We start from the raw sequence: 6,000 nt of genomic DNA on the forward strand, positions 1-6,000 counted from the left end.
GAATCAAACTCCTGGTACCCTCCAGGATTAGAATGCACCGTGCTCTTAACCACTACACCACATTGAAAGTGATGCTGTTTCAGGGTGGGGATAAATCCACCCTCAAACAGCATCACTTTCTAATGTTGTTATTAACTAGGGACCCCAAATTCCTCCCTTTAAGGTGTGATCTAGTTTAAACACCATTGAAAGTGATGCTGTTTGGGGGTGGATTCCTTCATCACAGCGGCTGCCCTGGGGGGCGGGGCGCAAAACCCAGATTTTGCACAAGGCTCCATTTTCCCTCTATGCCTCAGCCCAGAGGGGAGGGGCAGGGGAGGGCAGGGCAGGGGAGTCTGCCATCCCCGAACTCGGAGAGCTGCTTTTATAAGCGCTAGGCCAGGGGCGGGGCTTGGGGAGGCGTGGCCATGCCCTGGGGCGGGTGGGGAGGCGTGGCCATGCCCTGGGCCTTGGGGAGGCGTGGCCATGCCCCCCCCGAACCCCCTCCATAAAAAATCTATACCTACGTCCCTGCCCACACGTAAATCTAGCTTGTTAATTGCACCCCTTTACTTTTTAACAGACCATGATTCTTTCCCCCACCCTGAACACTTCAACAGATATATATACTCCACTTGCTTTCATACTATCAGATCCTCTGAAGATGCCAGCCACAGATGCAGGCGAAACGTCAGGAGAGAATGCTGCTAGAACACGGCCATACAGCCCGGAAACCACACAGCACCCCAGTGAAGCTATAATTCTAAGCAACTATACTTAGGAAGCAAGTCCCACTGAACTCAGTAGGATTTATTTCTGAGTGTACATGCTTGACCCCTGATCTGTATGGCCCAGACTAGCCAGGTCACCTCTGATCTCAGAAGTTAGATGAAGGAAGGTAGCACCGACTGGTCAGTTAAGTAGTAGATCCCAGAGAATCTATTAGTGATCTATGAAGACTCTCCTAGGTGTGTATTGCCTTGCCAACTTCTTGGGCTGCATTCAGATATCACAGTTAACTGTGATTTGATCAAACCGCAGTCAGTTATGATAGCTTAATGATGACAGCCCTACTAATTTTGCATTGTTGGCTGGCATCAAACCAAGCTTCCAAACTAGGGTTTGTAGTTGGTTTGCTAATGATGATTTGTGGTTTGTTGTGACTTCTGAATTCATATGCCATGGTTTGTTGTATATAGCCATGGCAGGTCTTCTGCTATGATGGGAGAGCTCCCACCACTGGCCTCCCACTGCTGCTGGTTAGATCAGCAGGAGCAAAGGGGGTGGGGGGAATCAGCATCAGTAGTACTGACAAATCACTTCCACTCATGTAACAAACAGAGATTTGAGTCATTGTTGGAGTGTTGCATGACTCTGATGTCAGTTTCAACTAAAACATTCATATCCCGCCTTTCCGCTTGGTTCAAGAGAGCTCACAATAAAATATCCCTTGATAAACTCAAAGATAAAATAACGAGCTCCAAATCCCCCAACTTTCTTAAAACGTGCCCGCTGTTCAATCCCTCTCAAGAGCCCTGGTGAACAGGTAGACTATGCAGCATCTTCTGAATATTGCCAAGGAGGGGGACCTCCTTCTCACTCCACAGTGCCTGAGCTGTCCCGCCAGTTAGGGTGACCTATCTAGCATGGACTGCAGCATGGACCTTTTCTATCATTGCTCTGGCACTGTGGAGTAAGAAGGATGACTGCCTGCTTTCCATAGCTGACCCACAAGGACATATGGAAGGAGATGGTCCTTCAAATATGTGGGTCCTGGGTCTATGTGGATCAAGACCAGGGGTCTTCAAACTATGGCCCTCCAGATATTCATGGACTACAATTCCCATCATCCCCTGCCAGCATGGCCAAGTGGCAGGGCTGATGGGAATTGTAGTTCATGAACATCTGGGGGCCCATAGTTTGAAGACCCCTGATCAAGACTATGCAACCATAGTGGCACCATGGCATCATGCAACATGACACAGCCTACAAACCTTCCTTTAAAACCTGCCTCCTGAAGCCTTCAAAAGCTCCTGAGAGTTGCTATTATCACCCCTTATAGCCACAGAGGTGGTTGTGTAGGGAAGATGGTTTCCCTGCTGGAAAGTGGGAGAAATGACAAGAAGCAGGCAACGTATGGTGTATGCACTAAGTAGGATTTGTTGCATTCACCTGGTAAGCTAAACTAACCAAAATTTGCTGCACAAACCATGGTTTATCATGTCTTTTGAAAGCAGCCATGGAAGTTGTGTGTGTTTGATTGGCTTCACAGCTGTTAGGACTGTTCCTTGTTGGCCCTGCAAAGGTACTTCCCCAACACCGAGGCCCCGAGTCATACCAAGCGGGCTGCCATTCTGATACTTCCGACAGCCGTTGTTCGTTCCATCAGTCCCTGCCGTGTGATTGACCTTGAGTCTCGTTTGTTCGTTGCCGGCATTTTTCATCCCTTGGAAGATGGCGTTTGGGGACCTTTCCATCATTAAGTGGATTTACAGCAATTTCCTTATGTGTTTTCTCCAAGGGATTTTGTTATGAGAGGCACATTAAATCTCCATTAATACCTCATTATCCCACTGATAAGATTACCATGATAATGAGGCAGAAATTCTAATTGTCTCACTTCTTATTGTGCCTTCCATTAAATCATATACCTGGAAGCATGAAAAGTGTGTGTGTGTGTGGGGGGGTCTTCAGCCAACAGGCCTGGGGACGAACCCCCCCTCTTTTTCAAAAGTTTTGGGGGAAGAAAATGTGTACCTGAGATTCTCTTGAGCCCACTATTCAGTGATAATGCCAATATTGGCTTGAATATCTAGTGTTGTCAAAAAATCAGCATTTTATTGGTTCTGACTACTGAACAGATTTCTGTCAGACTATCAGTATTACATCTGAGAAGCCCATTGACCTTGAGATTCTGCCACACTTTGCTAAATTTTGCCAAGCTCCACCTATTACCTCCCAGATCTGTATTTCCTGGTCCTGGTTCCCAGGAAACCACTATCCCTGCTTATGTATGTGTAAAAGTGCTGTCAAGTCACAGCTGGCTTATGATGAGCCCGTAGGGTTTTCAAGTCAAAAGATGGTTTGCCATTGTCTTCCTCAGCACAGCAACCTTGGAATTCCTTGGTAGAGCCCCATTCAAGTGCTAACTTGCTTCGCTTCCACATTTGTTTAGCTAACCAATTGTTAAATGATCCTGTTTAGCTTCCGAGATCTGACAAGACCAGGCCAGTCTGGGCCATACAGGTCAAGGGTCAAGCATGTATGCTAACAGGTAAATTCAACATCAAACTATCCTGGGCCATCCAGGGCAGGACAGTAAAATGTCAACTCTCAGCTGACTTGTGGCGACCCCAGCAAGTGGCTTGCTAGGCAGGGGAGAAGCAGAGGAAGTTTGCTACTGCCTTTGTTTGCAAAGTCTTCCTCGATGGTCTCTCTTCCAAGCACTGACCATGCTTAGCTCCTGACCTGACAAAATTGAACTATTCTATGCCACCGTCCTTCCCTATTTAGTCCTTGCCTTTTGGTAATGGCCTTATTGACATTTTTGGTAGTGTCAGATGCTAAAGCTGTCATTATTCAAGGTTCAGTTCTCATGTCAGAGTCTCTTGAAGCTGAATCTCTGAGCAGCAGACACGTGCTTCTTGTGTATAGCAAGCATGTCGTCAAATCTATGGGCATGAATATGGGGAGGCACCTTTCTGCTCATTGCACCTTCCTGGGATATGCGCTGAGCTGCTGATCGCATCTTATCAGAAGAAGAAGAGTAGGTTTTAATAGGTACCCTGTTTTTCTGTACCTTAAGGAGTATCCAAGCAGCTTACAAACATATTCTCCCCACAACAGACACCTTGTGAGGCAGGTGGGGTTGAGAGAGTTCTGCGAGGACTGTGACTGGCCAAAGGATACTCAGTCGGATTCATGTGGAGGAGTGGGGGAATCAAACCCAGTTCTCCAGATTAGAGTTTGATGATCTTAACCACTTCACAATGCTGTATCCAGTGGTGGGATCCAAAAATTTTAGTAACAGGTTCTCATGGTGGTGGGATTCAAACAGTGGTGTAGCGCCAATGGGGCTGGGCAGGGCACGACAGGGGCGTGGCTGGGCATTCCGGGGGTGGGGCATTAATAATTTCTCTGTTACTGTAAAAAACTCCTACTGTAAAAAAAAAGTTCCTAATTTCCGGCTGGTATCTTTCTGTCCATAGTTTAAACTAATTATAGCAAGTCCTATCATCTACTGCCAACAGAAACAACTACTTCTCCTCTAATTGACTGCCTGTCAAATACTTAATACTTTCAAATACTTAATTTTGTTTCTAGAAATCAAAAGAAGGATACTTTCCTTAAACAAGGAACTTTACCATATTTCTAAAACATGTTTTTAAAACAGCCCAACAGGGAGAATTATCCCGTTTTCTACCTTCGCTAACCAGCCACGTAGGAAACAACAGGACTTTATGATTTTTGGACCTGATGGAATTTCTAACGGAAAAGCAGACCCAATTAGTAACCCCCTCTCGGCACACACAAATAATTAGTAACCCACTCTCGGGAACTGGTGAGAACCTGCTGGATCCCACCTCTGGCTGTATCTCAATGGTGTTATTCAACCACAGGCCAAAAAAACCCCCACCCCCACCCTATGATCCTCTTGGCTTTTAACTCAATAAAGAATAAGAAATGGTAGAATAAATAAAGTAGGTCAGGAGTCCTCCACATCGTGCCTCTGAGCACCTGGGCACTTGCCAGTCATTTCCTGGCACATGCCAAGTGTTGATTCTGGAGAAAAGAAAGCAGACCTTGCCAGGCAAAAGTTGGCTTAGTCCTGGGATTGCAAGAATTGTCTGCTAAGAAGATGTTGCTGTGGGAAGATTTTTAGAACCAGTCCTGTTGCACATAAGTGGATGGATAATGGCCACTGAGGCCCCTCTCTGTGTTCTCTCACCAGTAGTGCTTGACATAAAGCTCCTGTTAAAAAACAAAATACAAAACTAGCTCTGCTCCCAGGGTTGAACTGCAACCTGGAACCAGAGAATCAGGCAGGGAGAAGGTTTTCATCCTGGCATGGAGATAGTGTGATTCATTTCAAGGAGCATGACAGGGTGGGGTGGGGGGAGGCAACGCAGGGGGAACAACAGCTAGGACATGGATCCAGGAGCAGTACATTAAAGTTATGATGGGGCAGAAGAAGTGGTACAGTTTTAGAGTTACTGGCCCTTTCCCCACTTACCCTTGTCGGAGGGTTGCTGTGCGCAATTCCCAGCGCACGCAATTCCTGGCACGCACCCCGGCTTCCCCACGACCCTGCGCTCTGTGCTCTGCGCGGGGTCATCAAAAGGCGCCATTTGAAAAGGCGCCAGGAATTACACACGCTGAGGTGGCGCAAGAGAGTCAGCATCGGGGCGGCTGCGTTCTCGCCGCCCCTGAAGTGGGGAGTGCAGCTGGACCCCCCGCTACTTTAGGAGAGTAGCGCGGGGCTTAAGGTAAGTGGGGAAAGGGCCACTGTTTTAGACCAGGATCTGGGTTTGTCCAGGGATGGATTGGATGATGGCAGCAATGCAAAAGCGAGAAGGCTTTGCTGATTGAATCCCCACCCTGTTAAACACACAGGAGCCCTCACAAAAGAAAAGGTGACCATTTTATTTACTAACACAACTGCTTGCCAACAGGCAGTTGGTGTCCTATAAACAGTTTGGCCTTTGGTGTACCTCTTGGGCATGACAACGTTGATCTTTCAAGATGATAGCAAGCTGTTTTTATTTAACTTTTTAAAAGCACGTGTTTGTCGCGAAGCCTGAAACTTTGCAAACTGATGGGGTCAAACAAACTCGTTCTGTTTACAGAAGACATAGTGAAGTAACAGAGAAAAAAAGCAATCGCAGCCACCCTCACTGTATGATAATCATGAAGACATCAGTTTGAACCGATGTTCTCAGAAGAAATTGTTAAGTCACAAATCGGAGTAATGGATTCAAGGTGCAGGAAAAGAGATTTCATCTAAACATTAGGAAGAACTTT

Source organism: Sphaerodactylus townsendi, linkage group LG12 (genome assembly GCF_021028975.2).
Source record: "Sphaerodactylus townsendi isolate TG3544 linkage group LG12, MPM_Stown_v2.3, whole genome shotgun sequence".
Taxonomy (NCBI): Eukaryota; Metazoa; Chordata; class Lepidosauria; order Squamata; family Sphaerodactylidae; genus Sphaerodactylus; species Sphaerodactylus townsendi.